Genomic DNA, 26204 nt, shown 5'->3' with positions numbered 1-26204 from the left:
CTCCGAAACCCTTAAACTAAAAGATGTGGCAACATTGTTCCCACCTTAAAACAGGACATTACTGGCTGATAATGAAAAGTAACTTCTCTATGTGTAGGGCATGCCACAGCTCTGCCCCGTCACCTACAACGAAGGCATACGCATTTGACATCTGGCCCATTTCAGTTCTGTATATTATTAATACTTGCCTGGTCTCTTGTGGTAGAACTATCTAAAATGTGTTCCTCCTACCACAGTGTTGAATTTATTGCTGAACAGTAGCTGCTTAGACAGGGACTACATTTTCCAGTTCCTTGGCTCTAAGTATGGCCAAAGTACTAGTTCTCATTAATGGAATATCAGCAGAGTGATCTTTCTGAATTTTGGGCTGGGTTTTTAAGTAGACCTTACCCTGCTTCTGCCATCTGGAAGCAAAAGTCTCCCAAGGTCTTAAGAAATGATGAAACCACAGGTGAAGAAGCAAGACTTGACCCAGACATACAGAAATACTCATATTGGACTATTATATGAAAAACAAATAAAACTTGTGTTAAATTATTGAAATTTTGGGTTTATTTGCATAGAATTTAGCGTGATTCTAAATCTGTATTGCCTAAGTAGGGTAGCCATAAGTTATATGTGGTTATTAAATTTTATTAAAATAAAATATTTTGGTTCCTCAGTTATACTAGCGCATTTCGAGCATTCAGTAGCTACACGTAATTAGTGGCTACAGTATTGGACAGGACAGACAGAATAGTCCCATCTTCACAAAAACTTTTATTGCACAGAGACACTCTAATACACTCCTACAGGCACCTGAGTTTGTCGCTCCTGATTGTCAACCTGAAGCAAATAGAAACATAACATACTTGTCAATTTTAAATAAAATTATTCAAGAGGGATTAATAAAAATACTATTAACATTTGTATGACAATTATAGGTTAAGACATATAGTAGTACCTTAGTTTTCGAACGTCTCTGTTGACAAACATTTCTGTTTATAAACACCGTAAACCTGGAAGTACATGCTTCGGTTTTTGAACACGCCTCGGAAGTCGAATATGTCACGTGGCTTCCGCTCAGTGCAAGATTCCTGAGGCCTAGCTGTCGACAGTTTTTGAGCGTTTCACAACTCAAATTGTCTTCCAAAACGGATTACATTCGAAAACCGAGGTTCACTGTGCCTTCAAATACATTTAATTTGGGTCTCCTAAACAACCTGTTGAGATTGGCAAGCACGAATTTCACCACTTTCATCCACAGCAGTGAGACAGAAGGGCAATTTCCTACTGTTGAGTTAGAAAGGTCAGCTGCTGGAGGCTGGTAAGTTTCACAGCCTAGGGTAACACCAATGGACATCAAGGAGCTTTGGAAGGCAAACCACAAAGATCCACATACCAGCAACAAGGGACTTTTCCTGTCACCGCACATGAGCAGTGAGGCCCAAGAGTATTCTAAGGTGACTTTTCCCTAAATTAAATATTAAAAATCACACCCAGGGGTGGAGATTTACCATGCTAATGAGACATGCAACAAACGAAGAAGCATGTAGTCACACTGCTCACGTGCCAAGGAACCTCTGCCTTTACATGACTAGATATAGCTTTTACCCCATCTAGCTCCCTTTAAAACCCTGCCCCAACTTCTCTCAAGGAGCCACTTGAAATTTCCTTTCTCAGTGTTCATTCCCTTTGTGCACAAACTTAATAAACCTTTGCCTCTTGCCCGAAATTTCTTGTGGAGATCTGTCTTGATTTCTATCCTGGGAGATTGCAAGAACCCAAAGCGCCTATAACAACAGCATTTTCCATCAACAGATTTTTCTTATTGTGGAGGTAAAATTTAGTATCAGAAATACATACGTGACATAAATATATCAAGAAAAATATTTATTACTGAGGCTTACTTGCAATATTCAAAACAAATAGGCAAGCATAGGAATGATAACGTCTTTGTTACTATTCTTATTTGTTCCCATTTCAACAAATATTAATGATTTTCATAATTTCTTGTTATAAAAAAAATTTCAGAGTGGAAATAAAAATTTGAAACTCCTTTTAAATAAACTTTGGCTTCTGTAGGGTGAAGAAGTATTTGTGGTTTTGAAGGAAAAAATACTTTGTTTAGCTGAGATTTTTTTTCTTCCCATGGATAAATGGGTGTTGACATCCAAAAAGAAGACCAAACTACTTGATCCCTAGATAATTAAAAGCAAAAATTTATTAGGTTTTAAAACTCTCAAATAACCTCTTTCTTTTGCCTTTCGTGAACAAACTAACCTTGGAGTTCTAATGATTTTTCTGAATGTTTGCTTATATTCACAATCCCACTCAAAGAAGTTGTAGCCTATTTCTTCTTGTTCTCTTTTCACTCATTATCCTGATTAATTAAATTGCTGATCACTATTGATGCACATAATCATTGTACAGGCATTTATCATTACAATACTTGAATACTTAGAATCATCAGGGAAGCAACAATGGAGGGAGAAAAACCTTTTCTACTACTGAGAATCTTACCTAAGGTTAAATGACAAAGACAGTAAATACCTAACAAGGCAAGTTCTAGGATTTCTATGAAAAGGTGTATGTGCCTTCCAAATTAGTGTGTGTGTGTTTTTGAAATATGAGTACTTGCACTTTTCTAAACTATCTGTGAAATAACCTCTCTTTTTCTTTCCATAGTCCAGGGGGAACTAAATGCTGACCAAAAGGATTGTTATTTTGAATATAATATAAGAACCTAATAATATTCTCCTTTATTTTTATGGATACTTGAATATGTAACCTGGAAAAAAAAGTTTTCCTTTTCATGTACATGCAATAATTTCATTCTTCTAAATATGGTATATTTGGTTTATCTTCAGTATTCTTTGCTTAAAAGAAAATTATACAACAGGATTCAGTGACATTAGACAGCATGATGTTGGTGACTTTCAAAAGTCAGTACTTATAGGCTCAGTAAGAAAATGGTGAGAAATAGTCACACAGAACATGATGCATTAAAAATAATGCTATCCTGATTTCCAGGCAACATGGCAGAGTAGATAACGGCTGTGCTTACCTTCTCTCATGACATCAAACTTACAACTAAACTACAAATGAACCACCCCTGAGAATGGCCTGATCTTACTGAACCAAAGCCCTACAACTAAGGACATATAGAGGAAGTCACCTTGAGACTGGTAGGAGGGGCAGAGATGCAGAACTGGTTGGTCCCACACTCACGTGTGACCATTAAAAATCAGGACAGATAACTTGGCTACAGAGGTCCCCCCACCAGAGGAGCAAGTGGTCCCAGCACCACACCAGGCTCCCCAGCACAGGGTTCCAGTGCTAGAAAGAGAAGACCCCATAATTTCTGGTTGTGAAAACCACCGGAAGTTGTGGCTGAGTGGGACAGAAAGCGGCTGCAGTCCCAGGTGCTACTCTTAAAGGGCCCATGCACAGACTTACTCATGAATGAACTCACTCGCTCTGAGTTACTGCACTGGATCAGCACCTCAAAAGGCAAAAGGGACATAATGACAGGAACTGAGGTGTCTGGCTACAGTGTGAGGGCTGGAGGAGCAGCTTTCTCCTAGATGAAGGAGCTGGTGGAAGCCACTGCTTCTTTGTTGAGCCACCCTCCTCCCTGCGTGCAGACGCAGATGCGTGCCATAGCTGAGTCTCCATTAAACTGGCTAACACGCTTCATTCGCCCTGCCCTGGTGATTCTGAGACCCTACCCCACCCAATTTCGGGCACACTCAAGCCGCTTCCAGTGGCTTTTTCGTACAAACCACCTACCTTGGCTCAGGCTGTAGATTTACCTAAAGTCTCTCGAAGGTTCACAAAACCCAAACAAGCAGCATCTGGTTTCAGCATGTCCCGTACCTCTAGCTGAACATCCCTAAATCTGACACGATCAACAGTGGGCCCTGGTTCACGGCACCTACAAACATAGTGTGGGTGGGAGCCACGTGCACGTTGCTTTGTGGTTTATGCCTGGTGGCCCTGGGCAGATCACAGGCTGTGGCTGAACTTGGCCTGCAGTGGGTCCCCTCCCAGGTGGCCCAGGCCTGGTATGCCCAGGGGCTAGTTTCGAACCAAGCTGGAGCATTACCCAGCCACCTTCAAGGACAACATACACAAAGGACAGACTGAGCAGGCACCAGAGCTCCATTAAAGCGAATCCTGCTCCACAGGGTCAGCCCCTGCATAACAGCTCCTTGACTGTAGTAAAGGCCAGTCCTCACACCAAAGAGCCCAAGGGTCAATCCCACTCAATGATGTGAAAACTGTAACTAAGCCTTAACTTTAGCAGGAGGACACACACCCCACACAAGGGACACACCTGGCGCACCCAGTCCTGGTGACCAGGGAGACTGTGCCACTGAGTTCCACAGGACACCTAGGGCCACTCTAATAAGACCGGGAGACATAGCAGCCTTACCTAATATATAGAAACAAACACAAGGAGGCAGCCAAAGTGGAGAGACAAAGAAAAATATCCCAAATAAAAGAAACAAAGCTCAGAAAAAGAACTACACAAAATGAAGACAAGCAACCTACCAGATGCAGAGTTCAAAACACTGGTTACAATGATGCTCAATGATCTGAGGGAGAACTTCAACAAAGAGATAGGAAACATAAAAAATGGAGTACAGAAAAAAAGAACAATAACTGAAATGAAGACTACATGAATTACATTACAGGGAATCAATAGCAGATTACATGAAGCAGAGGATCGAGTCAGTGATTTAGAAGATAAGGTAGCAGAAAACACCCAAACAGAACAGCAAAAAGAATCCAAAACAATGAGGACAGTTTAAGGGGCCTCTGGCATAACACGAAGCATACCATCATTCACATCATAGGGGTACCAGAAGGAGATAGAGCAAGGAATTGAAAACCTATTTGAAGAAATAATGACAGGAAACTTCCCTAACTGGGCGAAGGAAATGGATATTCAAGCCCAGGAAGTGCAGAGAGTCCCAAACAAGATAAACCCAAAGAGGCCCACAATAAGACACATCATAATTAAAATTCCAAATGTTAGAGACAAAGAAAGAATCTTAAAAGCAGCAAGAGAAAAGCAGTTAGTTACTTACAGGGGGGCTCCCACAAGACTGTCGGCTGATTTCTCAATAGAAACTTTGCACGCCAGATGGCATTGGCATGAAATATTCAAAGTGATGAAAAGCAAAGACCTACAACCAAGATTACTCTACCCCACAAGTCTATCATTTAGAACCGAAGGAAGAGCAGATAAAAAGCTTCCCAGACCAGAAGAAGCTAAAGGAGTTCATCACCACCTAACCAGTATTACAAGGAATCTTAGAGGGATTTCTTTAAGAAGAATAAGATAAAAAAAATGTGAATAATAAAATTGTAATAACTACATACCTTTTAACAATTACTTTATATGCAAATGGATTAAATGCGCCAATCAAAAGACATAGGGGTGCTGAATGGATAAGAAAACAAGATCCTTACATACAAGTATGCTGCCTACAAGAGACTGACTTCAGATCGAAAGACATACACAAACTGAAAGTAAAGGAATAAAAAAAGTTATTTCATGAAAATGGGCAAAAATAAATAAATAAATAATAAAAGCTGGGGTAGCAATACCATACCTGAGAAAATAGACTTTAAAACAAAGGTTATAACAAGAGACAAGGGCCTAGTAATCGCACATCTGGGTATCTGAAGAAATCCCAAACACTACTTCGAGGGAACTTGTTCATCCCTACATTCATTGCAGCACTATTTACAATGGCCAAGAGATGAAGGCAACCTGGGTGTCCCTGAATAGAGGAACGGCTAAAGAAGAGGTGGTACATATACGAGTATGACATATGGACATTATGCATATGACATTATGCATATGAATAGTATATTGACAAAAATAGTAGGATAATCACATGATGAAGTAGCTAAAAATGAAACATAATAAAGTCTGCAGCTAGTATCATGCTCAACAGTGAAAAACTGAAAGTATTTCCTCTAAGATCAGGATATCCACTTCCACCACTTATTTTCAACATAGTACTGGAAGTTCTAGCCAGAGCAATTATGCAAGAAAAATAAATAAAAGGCTTTCAAATTGCAAAGGAGGAAGTAGTAACATTATCTCTTCATGACATGATCTTATACATAGAAAACTCTAAAGAATACACACACACACACACACACACACACACAAATTCAAACTAATAAGTTCAGCAAAGTTGCAGGATACAAAATTAACATATAAAAATCAGGGGCACTTCTATACACTAAAAACAAACTATCTGAAAAAGAATTAAGAAAGCAATCCTATTTAGAATAGCATCAAAAAGAATAAAATATTTAAAAACAAATTTAACTAAGGAAGCAACTGACTTGTGCACTGAAAACTACAAAATATTGCTGAAATTTTAAAAGACACAAATGAATGGAAAGACAGCATGTGTTCATGTTTTGGAAGACTTAATATTGTTAAAATGTCCATACTATCTAAAGCAATCTACAGATTCAGTGCAATCCCTATCAAAATCCCAATGGCATTCTTTACAAAAACCGAAAAAGAAGAAAAAATCCTGAAATTCATATGGAACCACAAAAGACCTCCAATAATCAAAGCAATTTCAGGAAAAAAGGAACAAAGCTGCAGGCATCACACTTCCTAATTATAAAATATGTTATTACAAAGCTACAGTAATTAAATCAGTATGGAATAGGTAAAAACACACATACTCGGGTCAGCCCGGCGGCTCAGGCGGTTGGAGCTCCGTGCTCCTAACTCCGAAGGCTGCCGGTTCAATTCCCACATGGGCCAGTGGGCTCCCAACCACAAGGTTGCCTGTTCGACTCCTAGACTCCCGCAAGGGATGGTGGGCAGCGCCCCCTGCAACTAAGTGAACACGGCACCTTGCGCTGAGCTGCCACTGAGCTCCCTGATGGCTCAGTTGGTAGGAGTGCGTCCTCTCAACCACAAGGTTGTGGGTTCGACCAAGGGATGGTGGGCTGTGCCCCCTGCAACTAACGACGGCAACTGGACCTGGAGCTGAGCTGAGCCCTCCACAACTAAGACTGAAAAGACAACTCGAAGCTGAACAGCACCCTCCACAACTAAGATTGAAAGGACAACAACTTGATTTGGAAAAATCCTGGAAGTACACACTGTTCCCCAATAAAGTCCTGTTCCCCTTCCCCAATAAAATCTTTAAAAAACAAAACAAAACCCCACACATACTCGTAGATCAATGAAATCGAATACAGCCTCTTGGAATAAATCAATGTATACTGGGGGTGCCAAAAAAAATGTATACACATAGCTTGTATTCATCTTTTGTTATCGGTATGTATTGAATATCACAATTTTAATACAGTCTTTTCTTAAAATGTGCTACATTTTTTGGCACCCTCTGCATACAGTCAACTGATGGTCAACAAGGGTGCCAAGAATACAAAATGAATAAAGGATAGATTCTTCAACAAATAATGGTAGGAAGACTGGATATCTATATGGAAAAGGATGAAATTCGACCTCTGTCTTATACCATACACACACACACACAAAACAAAAAACCTCAAAATGATTAAATACTTAAATGTCAGACCCATAATTGTAAAGCTCCTAGAAGACAACACAGGGGTTGACATTAGTCTCGGTAATGATTTCTTGAATTTGACACCAAAAGCACAGGCAACAAAACCAAAATAGACAAGTGTGACTATATCAAATTAAAAAGATTATGCACAGCAAAGAAATAAATCAGAGTGAAAAGGCATCTAACAGAACGGGTGAAAATATTTACAAACCATTTATCAGATAAGAGGTTAATATTCAAAATATTTAAGAATCTCCTACAACTCAATAGGAAAATAATAATGATAATAATCCAATTAAAAAATTGGCAAAAGACATGAACCTTCCCCAAAGAAGTCATACAAATGGCTAACAGGTATATGCAACACTATTCATCATTATTAATGATGTTCAACATCACTAATCACCAGGGAAATGCAGATCAAAAGCACAATGAGATCATTTCACGGCAGTCAGGAGAGCTACTGTCAAAAAACAAGAGATAGCAAGTATTGGCTAGAATGGAGAAAGGGAACCTTTATACAGTGTTACTAGGAATATAGAATGGTGTAGCCACTCTGGAAAATACTAGCATGAGTTTTCCTTAAAACATTAAAAATAAACTACAATTTTATCAGCAATCCCACTTCTGGATATATATCCCAAAGAGTTGTATAATAAGGATCTCAAAGATATCTACACCATGTTCATTGTAATATTATTCACAATAGCCAACATATAGAAATAACCCAAAGTCCATCAACAGATGAATGAATAATGTGGTACATACATACAATGAAATATTATTCAGCTGTAAAAATGGAGGAATTTCTGCCATTTGCAACATAGATGAACCTAGAGGACCTTATGCTAAGTGAAATAAGCCAGTCCCATACTGCATGATTCCACTTATATAAGGTATCTAAAGTAGTCGATATCATAGAAGCAGAGAATAGAATGGTGGGTGCCAGAGGATGGGGGAAGGGAAAATGAGAAATCGTTTTTCAATGGGGATGAAGTTTCTGTTATGCAAGATGAATAAGTTTTAGAGATCTACGGTACAATATAATACCTATAGTTAACAATATGGTATTGTATACTTTAAAATATGTGAAGAGGATAGATTTCATGTTAAGTGTTCTGTTAAGTGTTCCTTAGCAAAGAACAATAGCACAAAATAACGCAAAAAAAATTTGGAGGTGATGGATATATTTAGTACCTGATTATGGTGATGGTATCAAGAGTATATAGAAAACCGCAAACATACATTAAACGTATGCAATTTGTAAATCAATTATACCTCAAAAAAGCTTTAAAAATATTCTAAAACTTCATAATTTTCTATTATGAACAAGTGGACCACAGCAGATCTAAAAAATATCATGATAATATCAAATTGCTAAGAACCACTTTAAAAAAATAAAACACTTAGAGCAAATTCAACTGAAAGTCATAAAACCAATCTGATTACCATTTTCTCACATCATGTAAAAATAATTAATTTGTTTTTAAGAAGTCATTATTTTTCATTTAGGTTACTTTTTGGAATGAATAAATAATACATTCACATGGTAAAAAAATTCTAATGTTAGGAAAGTATAGTGAAAAGTCTTCTTCCCTACCACAACATACCAGTTTCCTATGTGTCCCTCTATACTGGGGGTGTCCAAACTGCAGCCCGTGGGCCAACTGCGGCCCACAATCCATTTTTTATTGGCCCGCATCAAATTCCAAAAATATATTTAGTTTACTTAAATAAACCAGGTGAGGCAATACGTACTTCACCTAGAGTGAGTGGCCCGGCTGTTTGTGTGTTTTTCCGCATACGGCCCTTGGTGAAAAACACTGAAAAAAGTTTGGACACCCCTGCTCTATACGTATAAAAGCAATTGCATATGTAGCTATAGAAATAGATAGTTTTTACACAAGCATACATATTTCTGCCTACATTTTTAGTCATTAAGATAAAGGTTACATAGTCTTTCAAAAAAGTGATCTTATATAATAAGTAGTTTTGGAACTAATTTTTGGAAATTCTATCAGTTCAAATAAAATATACCACTAAGTGCTATGTTTTCATATCATCATGGCTTTTCCCAGATTCCTCACCCTCTTCTCACACACATACACACTCTCAACTAAAATATCTTGCTCTAATGGTTTTTATCTCTTTTCACTCTTTGTATTACTGCTGATTGCATTGGTTTTAAAGAAATAATAGAAAATTTAATAAGCTGAAGTCAAGTATTGTAGGACAAGCAAGGAAATAACTAATTTAAGTAATTCAAAGACCACTATGTGCTACTTCTTCATCAATTGCCATGGATTTCTATTCCTGCTTTATAAAATTAATTTAGAAATACAGATGCTCTGTTTTCTTTCATGTGATTCAGCTTTAAATGAACAACCTGGATTTATGAAATTTCATGCTCATTATCAAAGATGACTACTATTTTTGGCACATGTGAAATAATCTAAAGTACCCATTTATTTATTTATATATCCTAAGGATAATTATACATACCTTAATTTTTGCAACCATCCCTAGTCAATGAAGAACTGGGTATATGACAAAAGTTAATATAAGAATCCAAGAGATAGTAAAAACAAATGATTCAAGTCCAGGATCTGTCACTTATAAATCCTTGCAGCAATAATTTACTCTAGCTACACTCTACAATGCTTGCTTATAAAACAGAATAATGCCATCATCTACCTTACAGGATTACTGTTGCAACAAATAATATTAGGTTGGTGCAAAAGTAATTGGGGTTTAAAAGGTTAAAAAAATATTGCAAAAATCGCAATTACTTTAGCACCACCCGAATAAAAGTGTTAAAGCATTTGTAAACTTTAAATAAACACTAAAAACTGTTAGCAGTTAAAATATTGCCCTATAAATATGCAATGAACACTCATATTACATGCATGCTAAATCTATAAGCTCTAGTTAAGTACTTTTAAAGTTAGTTTGTAAGTAAAATATTTCATGAATATATTTAACTAATACTTTTATGAGCAAATATTATCTTGTGCCAGACAACATGTTGGGAGTGGGGATAAAGAAATAAGATAGACAATCACTGAACTCATACAATTTATAAAAAGGAAGGGAGACATTTAGCAGATAATTGCACAGATATTAATTATAATTGAGATAACTTGGTAGGGAGAAACTATTGAAAGTTAGGACCTGAGGTAAGCTAGCATGTAGTAGAACCCTGTACTTCTCTTCCTCATTCACCAGCCAAAAAAAAAAAAAAAAATTTTTTTTTTACATTTTTTGGGTACCATTCTAGAAGGCCTTCTCTTTAACTGTTACTTTCCTTATACCCGTTTTAGAGACTAACAGCACACTGTATTTATGGAACTCTGATTCAACAGACATTATCTTTTCTATGTATTCTATACTTGCTGGTTTGCTTTAAATGTTCCCATTTCTCTACAGGAGTGATGTTGGCCTGCAAATAATCTCTGTACTTCTCTTGTCTGGTTTCGGTTTTCGTATCAAGGTTTTACTGGTATAGCACAGTTGAATAAATTTGGGACTGTTTTACTTCCTTCCTTCCAACCATCCTTTATTTCTTTGTAGATTTTGTGTAAGATTAAAATGATCCATTCTGTGATGAGAGGATGTCTAAACTTTATGTTAAAAGAAATAAATGCGTATTATGTGAAGTAAAAAGACAAATTTATCAAAGAAATAAATCAACACAATTATCAAAAGGAGGGGCAGGGAGAGATGGATTGGGTCAACTCCTCACCTTTTATAGCAGGAAGTCCATAAATATTCTTTAAATTTGACAGACTTAGAAACAAAGGAACAGAACTATCATTTTCAGTTATGAAAGTAAATATAAGAACAACTGAAATCACAAAGTTTAAAGTGACCGTCTCTAGGGAACTGGTATAGGACTGGATGTGGGAAGAGTAGCATCTTCCTTTTAATTTTATGCTCTTCTCTTCTATATGAAATATTTCACTATAATACTTCGGTAAGAAAAAAGAAAAAAATTCTAAATTGCAGAAATTTTATAAATCTGTCACTAGGTGGCAGTCTCAGTAGAAATCTAGACTTGAAGGTAAAACTAGTGTATTAAGACCAGCACTTCTCAAGCTTTTACATGTGAATTTTGATGGAGCAGATCTAGTGAGGGACTGAAATACTGCACAACTTACAAGGTCTTAGGTGATATGGAGCCTGCTGGACCAAGGACCACCCCTTGACTAGAAAACAGAAATAAACTACTTTTTATAGGCTCATTCATGATTACTTGAAGAACTTTTCTAATTTGAGATTCAACATGAAATGAAGACAAAACGACTACTTTTAAAAGTACATCTCCACTGAAAAATGAGGTAAAAATATTAAAAATCACTTTTAAGTTGTCTGTATCCAAATAAAAAGCAACTATTGTACGAATTCATCTAAATTGTGACAAATCAGTAAGCCCCATTGGACAGACACAATAGTGGCACATGATATTAAATTTAGACATTTTTTAAAAACCCCACTGTATTGTTCTAACTATAAATTACAAGCAAACAGTAATTTATGGATGTTATTTCAATAAGCAGAATTACTGAGGGGTTAAGTAATCCTCCAAGACTTTCACTTGAAAATATCACAAGTGTTTGGTAAAAATCTAAATATAAGCTGAAATGGATTTGTAATATTTTGCAGCTATACCCATAAAACACAATAAAAGATACATATATTTAAGTTCTGCAGCGTGTAAGAGTTTCTTAGAGGCTCCTAAAATCAACATGGTTCTTGCCATTAATTTCATTAATATATGTTAACCTCTCCCAATGACATAAAAATCATCAGACTTCAGCTATACACTAATTATAAATAAGATATGTGCCATCTTCATTATTCAGATGGATAAAGAAGTAAAGAATAAGAACTGGATGAGAAATTGAGAGCTTCTAATTCCCAAGCCAGTGCTTGTAAACTCTAGACTAGCAGCCGTCCAAAGATAATCTATGCTAGCAACATTGTAACTTAAAATTTTTTAGTAGCCACATTTAAAAAGTAAAAAGAAATGGGTAAACCAAAGCAATATACAGATTCAACATAATTCCCCATCAAAATACCAATGACACTTTTCATAGAACTAGAATAAAGAATGCTAAAATTTGTATAGATCCACAAAAACCCTGAATAACGAAAGCAATCTTGAGAAAGAAGAACAAAACCGGAGCATCTTATTCCCTGAGTTCAAACTTATCTACAAGGCTACAATAATCAAAACATGAGTATGGTCTTGGCACAAAAACAGATACATAGATCAATGGAATAGAATAAAGAGCTCAGAAATAAACCCTTGCATATATGGTCAACTATCCATGACAAAGGAGGCAAGAATATACAATGAAAAAAATGACAGTTTCTTTGATAAACAGTGGTGGGGGAAGTAGACAGCTACATTCAAAAGAATGAAACTGGATCATTATCTTATACCATACAAAGTAAATTCAAAATGGATTAAAGAGTTGAATGCAAGACCTGAAACCATAAAACTCCTTGTAGAAAACATAGACAATAAGTTGTTTGACATCAGTTTTAGCAATATTTTCTAGGATCAGTCTCCTCAGGCAAAGGCAACAAAATCAAAATTAAACAAACGGGATTATATCAAACTAAAAAGCTTTTGCACAGCAAAGGAAACATCAACAGGCAAAAGGGCAAACTACTGAATGGGGAAAGGTATTTGCAAATGAGTTACTCTATAAGGGATTAATATCCAAAATATATAAAGAACACAACTCAACATCAAAGAAACAAACAATCCAATTTAAAAATGGGCAGTAGAACTGAATAGACATTTCTCCAAAGAAGAATGGCAACAGATAAAAAGATGCTCAACATCACTAATCATCAGGGAAATGTAAGTCAAAACCACAATGAGATATCACCTCATACCTGTCAGGATGGCTATTATCAAAAAATAAATAACAAGTATTGACAATGATGTGAAAACAGAATGTTTGTGCACTGTTGCTGGGAATGTAAACTAGTACAGCCATTATGGAAAAATTATGAATAGAACTACTGTACAACCCAACACTTCCACTTTTGGGTATTTATCATAAGGAAAACGAAAATAATGTGAAAAGATATATGCAACCCTACATTCACTGCAGCACTGTTTACAATAGCCACGATACTGAAGCAACCTAACAACATAAGTGTCCACTGATAAATGAATAGATAAGGAAGATCCACAGATAGATGAACAGATACATAATGGACTATTACCCAGCCATAAAAAAGAATGAAATATTGCCCTTTATGATAAACAACATGGTGTACCTAGAGGGTATTTGCTAAGTGAAATCCAAAAAACAAACAAATGAATAAACGAAACAAAATAGAAATAAAATCATAGATACAGGAAACAAAGAGATGGTTACCAGAGTGGGGAGAGGGAGAAGGGCAGGTGAAATAAGTGAAGAGAATTAAGAGACACAAACTTCAAGTTATAAGTAAGTCATGGGCATGTAATGTACATTATTAGGAAAATAGTCAATATTGTAATAACTTTATATGGTGAAAGATGCTAACTAGCTAGACTTATTGTGATCATTTCATAATGTACATAAATATTGAATCACTATGTTGTACACCGAAAACTAATAGGATATTGTACGCCAATTATACTTTAATAAAAAAGAAACATACTGTATAGAAGAGATACCTTTAGGAAGCCAGAAGATAAATGACAAACTTAAAATACTATATCAACACACTGTTAGGTAAAGGATTAATTTCCTTAATGCTGAAATACTTCCTGTTAATCAATAAGGAAAAATAAACTCAATGGGAAAACGGCCAAAGGTCAGGAACAGACAGGAAATGAAAATGGCTTTTAAATGTGAAATGATTATAAATGTTACTTCTATTAAGAATAAAGTAAACCAACACAAGGGAAACATCTCAGGTCAACAAAGAAAGCACCTTTCCTAAGAGTGTACTAAGAAGAATGTTGGTAAACAGGCTCTATAGTGCATAGCCATTGAGATTATAAATTGTATGGCAGGGGGAAATTTGTGGATGGCTACATATCAAGTATACTGAATCTTTGCCCCAGTGATTCCACTCTTGTCAATTTATAATTTATTCTGTATTTGCATATAAATGCAAAGACACATGGATGTTCATGAAGCTTTGCTTATAATAACAAAGAACTGAAAACAACTCAAATGTCCATCATTAGAAAACTCATTAATTCAATTTTAATATTTCATACATGGAACAGCTTGCAACTATTTAAAAAAATTAAAGCAGTTCTAAATGGAAAAACATTAATAGAATACTATCTCTGAGCTATGTTGCATTTTTTAAAAGTGCAGAAGAAAGTGTATAGCATGCTAGCATTGTTTAAAAAGTGGGTAAATTTTAACATATTTTATTTAACTCAACATAACCAAAATATTATCATTTCAACAAGTAATTAATGTAAATAATTATAGATAACATACTTTGCATTCTTTTTTAATATAAGTCTTCAAATCTGATGTGTATTTTATACTAATATCCCAATCTGGACTAGCCACCTTCCAACTGCTCACTAGCAAGATATGGATACTGTACTGGACAGTGTACATCTAGATCAATGTTTTTAAATATTTTTGATTGGGTTCCCATCTCTAAAATTTTTAGCATGTACTCCCAGTTTATGTATGTGTATTTATGTATAAATTATATTCATATACTATTATCATTAGGTAATATTTCAAGATAAAAATATACTTAAGGTGAAGTAGTTCATTGCTAAAGAAATTGGATATAAATCCTTATCTATAATGGTTTTCTTAGTCATTATAATTTTTTGGCTGACGTCTGATTAGATTGGATTTTGAAGGCATTAAAAAATATCTCATAATGGGGCTATAAAAAAGTCCTGCTAAAAGTATAAGACTTGGCTCTGTCATTTTCTTGTTGTTTGTATTATTAATATTACCTAAAATATGTGGTATATTTGCAGGAATCTTTTAATGTCACTTCCCTATTTTGTAAGAGTTAGTGTAATCAGAACTATATAATGGAATATATAAGTCCACTTACCCTGGGTTCCTACAAACTAAAAGCAAAGGAAAAGTGAGAGCATACTGTCAACCCGTTTTTATTGTTGAACTCCTTTTTCCCTTGAGACACCTCAGCATACCACCTACACATGCATACCACTGACAATATCTATATTAAACACTGGTAAAGTTTATATGTTTTCTAAATTTTCAGATAAAAATAAATGTAAATATAAGCTCTAACCTTTTATCACCAATCCAAAACATTTCCATATGAGGTCTGATAATTAAGTTTGTGAACTTGTTGCAACGATGTTACTAACCTTTTTTAATATCAGAGGGATTATTCATTGTGAATTTGTATCAACTGGACAAATAGTTAACTAAGTTTACTATTGGGGAGTGCTGAAAAGGCTGTGTGAAAAAGTTAGATGACCTGAACTTTTCGCCAACAATTCATGGCTCTTGCATCACGACAATGCACCAGCTCCCATGGCACTGTCTGTGAGGGAGTTTTTAGCCAATAAACAAATAAATGTATTGGAACACCCTCCATGCTCACCTGATCTGTCCCCTAACGATTCCTTTCTTTACCTGAAAACAAATTTTGAAAGGAAGACATTTTGATGACATTCAGGACATCAAGGGTAATATGAGGACAGCTCTCATGGCCATTCCAGAAAGAGAGTTCCGAAATTGCTTTGAAGGGTGGACTAGGCACTGGCGTCAGTGCACAGCTTCTCTAGGGGAACGTGACCACAGTAATATTCAGCAATGAAGTATGTAACACTTTTTCTAGGATGAGTTTGTGAACTTAATTGACCTCATACTAGCATAGGTAGGCTAAGATGCTGAATCCCCTAAAATTCACTGACAAGACTCTACTATTTTCAGCATTTGGCTTCCAAGTTTATTATGGCCACCTCAATCCTAGTTAGCCAGAGGAAGAAAAAACATGGATGAACATACATATAGAAGTTTATATGGGCCAGGCCACCAAGTAGCAAACACATACACAAGCTCATATTCCATTGACAGGAAGTCAGCACATGCCCACACCTAACTGCAAGGAAGGTAAGAATGGAAGAAGGGGAGAGTGCATTTTGGTGAATAGATTGCAGTCTCTACCATAACGGTCTCAAAAACTGTACTCAGGAGTACATGACACCCACTTCAGAGACCACTACTCTAGATTAATTGGGCATGTGAGCTACATGACAGCTTGTTAAAATCCAGCTTCCTGAATTCCATCCTTGAAGATTCTGATTCAGTACACTTTGCATGAGGCCAGAAATAAGCACTTTAAATGAGCACTCTGAGTGATTCTTATATAGGTAGTCCAAGATCATACTTGGGAAAACTCTGGTTCTAAATTTGTGATTCATATACAAAGTGAACACTAGATGGTGCACATGCGGGACAGATCTAAACAGCATGGCAAAGTCTTGTAAAACAGTTGACATTGGAACCACAGCCCAGAGAAGGACAAAACAAAAACATCAACACTATTCATAGGATCTAAATGAGACTCTGGGTCTTATAAAATAATACGTAATACAAACTCACATAGAAAAAGACAATCAACTAACTCCAAAGACAAGATGATGCAAATGTTGAAAAACACTTTGGCAGTTTTTTTGCAAAGTTAAATACACATTTACCATATGCCAAGCAATTTTACTTCTTCATATTTATTCTAGAGAAATGAAACCTTATGTTCACACAAAAACTTATACACAAATGTCAACAGCAAATTTATTTGTAATAGCCAAAACTTGGAAACAATAAAATTGCCCTTCAATGGGTGACTAGATAAAAAACTGTGTATATCCATACAGTGGAATGCTATTCACCAGTGTAAAGGAATAAACTGATACACAAAACAACTTGGATGAATCTCAAAGACATTACGCTGAGAGAAGCCAGTCACAAAAGAGTATATATACTGATTAAATTTATTTGACATTATAGAAAAGACAAACTATTGTGGAAGAAAACAGATCAGTGGTTGTCAGAGAGTGTGAAGATGTTAGGGTGTGACTATCAAGTGCCATTTAGGATCCTTATTAAAATACTGAATCAAAAAAAATCTATAATATTTTGAGGAAAATCAGAGGAATCTAAATATAGACTGAACTGTGTCATAGGTGATATTATAATATCAATGTTACATTTCCAGCCTATGTTAAGGGTATTGTGAATAATGACCTTATGTTTAGGGGCACATGCTGAGGTGTTCAGGACATATGCAAATATTTTCAAATAGCAGAGAAAAAAACAACAAGACCTAGATTTGTATAGGTAAAGCATGTATTACAAAATATTAACAATCATGAATCTAAGCGTGGAGTGTATAGGTGTGTTCATCATACTGTTCTCTCACCTTTTCTGGAAGTTTGAAAGTTTTCAAAATAATTTGAAAAAATAAAGCGGTAAGGCATAAAAACAACAAAAACGTGAAAATAACGAATTCATAACCAAGTAAACTTATGTAGTATTTATAACCTTGATTGAGATGTAGAATTTTTTACATTTTAAAACTTGGTCTCTTCACTCTCCTGTGCCCTAATTGGCTTTCTAACTAAAGTGTAAATAGAATCAATTTGACTTAAGGCTTTATAAACGTCTACCATAGGGATGAAGCTCCTGTACTCCACAAATGTCAACTACTACTTGGTTTCATATCCCTCATAAGGAAGTTTGTTTTTTAAAAAGTTATTCATTGCTATTAAATCTCCAACCAGAAATTGCAACTCAACTAGTGCTCAAATATGCGGCTGCCTTTTCAGATGGAATCAGTCTATACAGAATCCAATTTACAGAGCCAGAGTTTTTGTGAATTTGTCTATAATAGCACATTAAAATATTTTTCAACTACAATACCTAACTTCAGTGTTCTGAAATTTTAGTTAATAATCAATGTACAAGAACTGAGTACCCACTATGTTTGGCATTAGACCACACTTCCTATGCAAGAAGATTTATGAATATTCTTTCAAGGTATAACAAACTTTCAAAATGTATTAGATAATGCATTGTTTATTCTAAGCATTGGAATTGAAAGTAGATAGTTCCATGCATAATATGATTCAATGGCTGTTATGAAAATCATACACACACACACACACACACACACACACACACACACACACACACCAAAAACAATATGACTTCATGCCTTGCTTAAACTGCAGATAGTTCCAGAAGATGAACATGTTTCAGGCCACCAGCCACTTAAATCTTTACTGAATTGGCTGATCAGATCATTTCCTGAGGAAAGATTTAATAAGAGGAAAGGGAGAGATCATGAAGACGATGAGGATAAGAGGAAATGGATATGAAAAAAGAAAGAAGTAATGCAATTAAACTTTGTGTAGCACAGTAACTAGAGTAGGCCTTCATTAGTCTTACTTAACTCAAAGCCATTTATAATAAAAATATAGATAGAAGGCTACAGAACATAAACGGTTGGATCCAATATCATCAACCTATTATACACTGGTATAATTAGTTGTTCTAATTAAATTTGTGAGTTACAATTTGTATTGAGATGACTGAAAGATGAACAAGGAGAAAGCTTGGAACCCTTTAGGAGAAAGGATGAGAAGCAGTAGAAAAGTATAAATATCAGACAGTTTTGACGATAAGAATAAAATGTTACTGTTTCATTTAATATAACAATATGGCTAATGTTCATTCTTTACTAATGATGATTTATCCCTGTGTTGACTTGGCAAACATTAAATTCTAAAAATTTTCACTTTTGACAAGACAAGGTAATACAAAAAAAATATAAACCGAAGAAAGAATCAAGACTTTGTTAGCTATGTTTAAGTGATTAAAGAGCTTTTATGTGGAAGGGTGAGTTAGTTCTTCTGGATGCTCTAGTAAAGGAAATTAGAACCAACAACAAGACAAATTTGGACTCAATATAAGACAGGCTACTTACTGAATACATTACAGTCATTTTGTAAAAAAGGAAAAAAAACACACGAATATGTTACCTTGAAAAGCAATGAATTTTGTCTTTCTAAATGTTTAGATAGAGAATAGAGCACTGTCAGTGTTTAAATTCATAATAGGGCTCACTGGAATTTTGAAGGGAAAATAGAGATTAAAGAAAATCAACCAAAAGTATAAATTGGACTATTTGGGGAAGCAGGGGGAACCCTCTCTACATAGAAGAACTTGTTCAGGTCTCACAGATTGAGAAAGGCCAGTCCTCCTGGTGCATATTTAAAAGGCACCAACAAACGGAAGCAATGTGTAGGGTTCCTCCAACGGGAAAGCAGTGGAGTGTATCAGTCTGAGTAATTGGTTGCAAACAAACAAAACAAACAAACAAAAACCCCTAACTCATTAAGCTTCATTAAGTAAGAAAACAAATAAACTCAAGAAACAGAAGCTCAGGAAACCAAATGAAGGCCAGAAAATCAGGCTAGAGGTAAATGAAACAAAATCAACCCAAAATGAGGAAGGAAAAATAAGCATATTCTAATGGTAGAGCATGGCTTGTACTATCACACATTTCTTCAACCTCAGGCCACTGTCATAGTTGCTGGATGTCATCACCACTGCTTCCATGTAGGGGATGGGGTGGGTACAGTAAAAAAACCACAATAAATTTCTACAGTAAGAATTGTACAGACTCAGGGGCATATTAAATCCCATCCCACTGAGATATAATCCACAATGAATGGCTTCCAAATCAAAGTGCACACACTTGTCTAGTGTTTCTGCTAATTCTCATTCATGGCATTTCATTTTCTTGTACTTTTTCATATTCATTGGGAAATAATTTGTGGTATTTCTTTGAATTTTAGGATAAATTATGAGGTGTGATAAAAAATATGGTAAATGTTTAAATTTAAAAGAATTATTACAGTAAAAGACACACTGCCATTAATCCTCCTCAAAATACTCCCCCTCTCTTTGAACACACTTATCCCATTGTTCTTCCCACTTTCTGAAGGAGTTCTGGAAGTCCTCTTTTCTGAGTGTTTTCAGTTGTGCTGTCATGGCTGCCTTGATGTCCTGAATTGATTCAAAACATTTACCTTTTATAGTCATTTTGAATTTGGGGAAGAACCAGGAGTTGCACAGTGCAAGATCCAGTGAATAAGGTGGATGAGAACACACCGTAATGATTTTATTTGACAGAAACTGCCATATACCAGAAGTGATGTGTGACATGGAGACTTTGCATTGTGATCACAAAATACAATGAATGCTGCGGTCAAGTGCCATCCAACAGAAAGGCAGGGAAACCTTTGAAGCAGTGCGTCAAACCTTAGTAACCATGTGTGACAATTTTCAACTTGTTCGGTACAGTCAGTTGGGTATGAGCTACAGTTGAGAGAAGATGTATTTTAAAGTGTGCTATAAATCATCCTCCATCATGACAATGCTCGTGTCACACATCGATTCTGGTGTATGACAATTTTTGTCAAATCAAAACATTACAGTGTATTCTCATCCACCTTATTCACTGGATCTGGCACCGTGTGACTTCTGGCTCTTCCCCATAGGCAAAATGATTCAGGACATCAAGGCAGCCACAACAGCTCAACTAAAGACACTCACGAAAGAGGACTTCCTGAACTGCTTCAGAAAGTGGCAAGAACTATAAGTTAAGCGTGTTCAAAGCAAGGGGGTGTATTTTGAGAGGGATTAATGGCAATGTGTTTTTTATTGTAATAAGTTTTCTTTTATTAAACATTCACTGTATTGTTTGATCATACCTTATATATTCACCAGAGAAGTTAAGTTTGTTTCTGTCAGGTCCTCAGAAGCACTATCAGTCATTGACCATTTTAAACTAAATTCACACATTTAAGGATGTTTGTACACTCCAGGTGATACAAATTTGAATAGCAAATTTATTCTATTTTATCTATCTAAGATCAATTTATGGTTACAACTCCTCAAGGGATTTTCATAAACCTCTCTTTTGTCCTCTAATGCATCTTTCTTTCCAGTTTCAAGTCCTCCAGGAGTGTGTGAAAGAAAGAGAAAGACATACAGAAAAACACACACCGCATACACATACACCTCTTGGTGGGAGGGTGGCAGGAGGAAATAAAAGGGTAACTAACTTCTCTCCGCATGTTTAGTGAAATACCATCAAGAAAGGAAATATGAAATGAGCACTCAATAAAACATGTATTCATAAAATGGCTAGTTGAAGACATTAATTTCCTGGAGCTATAAAGGCAATATCAAAATGATTTCATTAGGAGGGGGTGGGGAGCAAATTTTTCTCTTAACATTCCTAACATGAGCTTTCTTAGTTAATTGAGGCAATTATTTCAAACATTAATTCACCTAACAGAACTCTGGACACAAATATATTTATTAGGGGAAAAAATTATTGAGTAAAGACATTTTATTTATGTTTATTTAGTTGGATTAGGAATTAGATATTTTTAATAAAATAAATCCACCCAGATATGGAGGGTCCTTTCTATAAAAGGGTTTAAAATTGTTTTTTGAATGATATGGAATGTGTTTCAACTAGTTTCTACATAATGTATTTCTACTCAAAGCAAGACACATACTATAAAAAAATCAAGAGTCAATAATGCAGAGGTTTTCAAGTATTTCTATTTTTCAGATTTTAGTCTAAAATACTTACGGGTATTTAGCAGAGCAGATGGCTTCAAAGGATAAATATTTGTAGCTTAACATTTTAAATAGAGACTATACCCTTTATAATAGAATAACTTTATAATAGAATGACTTCTGTGACAACAGACTGTTCTTATGCAACTATTTTGGGGTAGGAAGAAAATCTGTTTTAGTTAACACTTTAAAATAAAACAGAAAGATAGTTTTGAATTAACAGTGCTTCAATTCTAACTTGAGTTTTGTTACTCTTCTGGAGTAATATGTAAAATGAATATAGAATACCTCACAACTAGTATCATCACTAACACTCCAGTATACTTTTTCAAACTTTACTATCTTATACAAGTCAGCTATACTTTTTAGGCAAATGTCACCGTTTTAAATGTTCCTTGGAGAATTAGGAGTTACTTGGCTATGGCCAGGGCAATCATAGTTCTAATTCCACCTCTGGGTAAAGTCACAGTAAATCCACATTAAAGAGTTCTTAGGTTTGTAACTTGCTTCTGACTCCAGTGAGCACAGATTCCTGTAAGGGTCTCCAAAAAAAAACCACACAACAACAACAAAAAAAAAATCAAATGGGTTGTCTTTTTCTCCTATGGTGGGCCAAGATATTCAGTTAACTCCCCTCCTAGTATATATATCATATCTAAAACTGTTGGGGGAAAAAATTTATAGAAGACCATAAGAAAAAAGGCAGAAATCCAGATGAGTAGAGTTGTGGGGCCAGTGTTTGCTAGACCCTAGTGGCATCTGCTGATGGTGGCCTAGAATCTGGGTATTAAAGAGCCCATTTTCAGGTGTTAGGAATTCACAGTTCAATATGGACAAGTACTATCATATAAAATCCAAATATAGTTAAGAATGTCCAAATCATAAAATAGGAAAACAAACAAACAAAACTCAAACAGCGAGAATCCTTTGTTTAACTATAAACCCACACTTATGAAGGTTTATGGCCTGAAGTCACACCTCCCAAAAATTTAAAGTGGTTCCAGAACGGTACTATTCCCATGTGCATGGGAGAATCACATTTCTCATAAAGGAATGAACTCCATACATTCCGAACTCACCAAACAAGTTAAAAACAAACAAACTACTACAAGAAATATAAATAGAAACAACGACCTATAGACTCTGACCTGAAAATACTGTTAAGAATCAGAATTATTAAAGAATATTAATATACTTAACATGCCTAAAGTACTAAATGTAAGAAAATTAATTACGCAGATTTGAAAATAACCAACCAAACATCCACGAATGAAACGTAGTATTTTAGGACTGGGGAAAAAACTAAGGAGACTGCAGGAGATCAGACAGAGCTGAAGAGAAAATTCACACTGGAAGACAGGTCTCAAGAAATGACTGAGAATGCACCAAATGTCAAAATATGGAAAACCAAAAGGTTAAGAGATATGGAAAATAGTCGAGATAATTCAATATAATATAGAAGTTACACAAGTAGATAACAGAGATCAAATAATAAAAGCTTTTTATGGACTCCAGAAATGTCTTTATGCTCTGGAAGCATAAAGGCAAGAACACACGCAAATGAAAAATTCACAGTGAAAAGCTAACTCTCTATACTTGACTTTTATGGACTATTAAATTGTAGATGATCAAGCTTAACTATCTATACACTAAAATAATCTTCACTGATTGTCTATTATGAAAATAAGGCTACCATATACACTAAAAATTGAATAATCCAGCAAATGATACAAAAAATCAGCATGTATAACAGGGACTAAAAACCAACATAAAAATCTAAACTTTAGTGTTTACTTCCAATCCTAAAATCTACAACATAGTAGATCCTCCACCCAATTAACTTCCCTAAGTTTAAAATAATACCTTCAGTACCTTCTCAAGAAGACTTCATTACAGGATTTCCGAAACTGGAAAATCACTTTTCCTCCTTGACGAAAATAGCACAAGTTTTGAAACTACATTTAAATACTAGCTTCACCCCTTTAGCTGTGTAGCCGTGAGCAAAATATTTAATTACTTTGACTGTGGGTTTCTTGCCTATAAAATGGGAATAATATCACTCATATCTCAATATTGCTGAAGTATTAGACGAGATTAAAAAATAATGCGTATAGGGCAGAACAAACTTCGATTTACTTAGCATCTGCTCTTATCATCATGCAATGACCCTTTGAAGCCCCCAAGATGCATTATCTCATCTCTAGCTCAGACTGTCATATATACCTCAATCACCCTTTCTACCTCTCAACCTCTCCTGTATGCAGGCTTCCCATACATATGTATTAAATTTAGTTATTTTCTCTTGCTAAAATAATGATGATGATGATGATGATGATGATGATGATGATGACGACTATGGTGATGATACTGCCTATAATATAGTAGGCACCCAGTAAGCTTCCATAGTACTCTATAAACCCATTACTAGAAACAGAAATGTCTTCTAGAGTGGCTGCCAAAGACAAGATCTCGAGAAAAAAAGGCCATTAAAAATGACTGAAATAGGGGCGGATGGATGGCTCAGTTGGTTAGAGCATGAGCTCTGAACAACAAGGATGCCGGTTCGATTCCCACATGTGCCAGTGAGCTTTGCCTTCCACAACTGGACTGAAGACAACAAGCTGTCGCTGAGCTTCTGGAGGGGCAGCTGGATGGCTCAGGTGATTAGAGCATGAACTCTTAACAAGGTTGCCGGTTCAATTCCCACATGAGATGGTGGGCTGCACCCCCTGCAACTGAAGATTGAAAGCGGTGCCTAGACTTGGAGCTGAGCTGCATCCTCCACAACTAGACTGAAGGACAAAGACTTGGAACTGATGGGTTCTGGAGAAACACAGTTCCCCAATATTCCCCAATAAAATTCAAAAGGGGAGGGGTAGTAACTTAAAAACAAAGACTGAAATAACACTTAAAATAAAAAAAAAAATAAAAAAAATCCTAATTTGGAAACATGACAGGTTTCCAAGCTTTCTCAGTTCAAGGTGCTTTTAGTGTCTCAATAATTTTTTTCACGGCATTCCCAAGTCAATAAAATTACAGTTCTGCCCATTAAATAGTTAGGGCCGAAAAACTTAATATGTTTTCATGTCCTAACAACTTAGTATTTTTGAAAAACAAACAACAAAATTTTTTTTAAATTAACGTTTAATTCCTTTATTAAATAACCACAATTACTTACTAATAGGCTGGGTGCACCTGTCGAGCTCTGCATATATTCTAAAACCTTGTAATCATATAGCACACTGCTGCCCTCATTTCCTGTTCCATATTGATTTTCCTGCAGTATCTGCTTTTTATCACACTAACCACTGGTACGATCACAAAGACACGACATCATCAAAGATACAATCTAACTGAAACTGTGAACTACCTTGAGCCAGTACTTTGTGTGGTGTCCAAAAGATGTAGCTGGGTTTCCCTCAAAAATTTTTTTTTTCCAATTAAGATTGACATTCAATAGTACTACATTCGTTTCAGGTGCAGAGCATAGTTGTTAGGTATTTATATAACTTATGAAGTGATCACCTCAATAAATCTAGTACCTACCTGACACCATAGTTACTACAATATTATTGACTATATTCCCTATGCTGTACTTTACATTGCTGTGGCTATTTAAACTGCCAATTTGTACTTCTTAATCCCTTGACCTTTTTCTTTTCTTTCCTTTTTTTAAATTAAGTTTATTGGGGTGACAACGGTTAGTAAAATTACATAGGTTTCAAGTATGCATTTCTAAAATACATCATTTACATATCACATTGTGTGCTCACCACCCAGAGTAAGTTCTCCTTCCATCACTATATATTTGACCCCCTTTACCCTTTTCTACTATCCCCCCCTTACCCTCTAGTAATCACTAAACTATTGTCTGTGTCTATGAGTTTTTGTCTCTTTGTCTTGTTCCTTTGTTATATTCAGTTTTATATCACTCATATTCACATGAGTGAAGTCATATGGTTCTCAATTTTTTCTGTCTGACTTATTTCGCTCAGCATAATAATCTCAA

The 26204-nt window shown here is 35.5% G+C and overlaps 1 protein-coding gene across 33 annotated transcripts in view; it reads right to left on the bottom strand.

Annotated features, from left to right (window-relative positions):
- GPHN (gephyrin) overlaps positions 1-26204 on the bottom strand; it is a 431232-nt gene that overhangs the window by 303299 nt on the left and 101729 nt on the right. The gene's annotated exons all lie outside the window — the stretch shown is intronic.

This window comes from Rhinolophus sinicus, chromosome 3, assembly GCF_057876585.1.
Source record: "Rhinolophus sinicus isolate RSI-liver-muscle chromosome 3, RSI-T2T, whole genome shotgun sequence".
NCBI classification, from domain to species: domain Eukaryota; kingdom Metazoa; phylum Chordata; class Mammalia; order Chiroptera; family Rhinolophidae; genus Rhinolophus; species Rhinolophus sinicus.
Note: the sequence above shows the minus strand (reverse complement) of the source record. Positions and strands in the feature narration are given on the sequence as shown.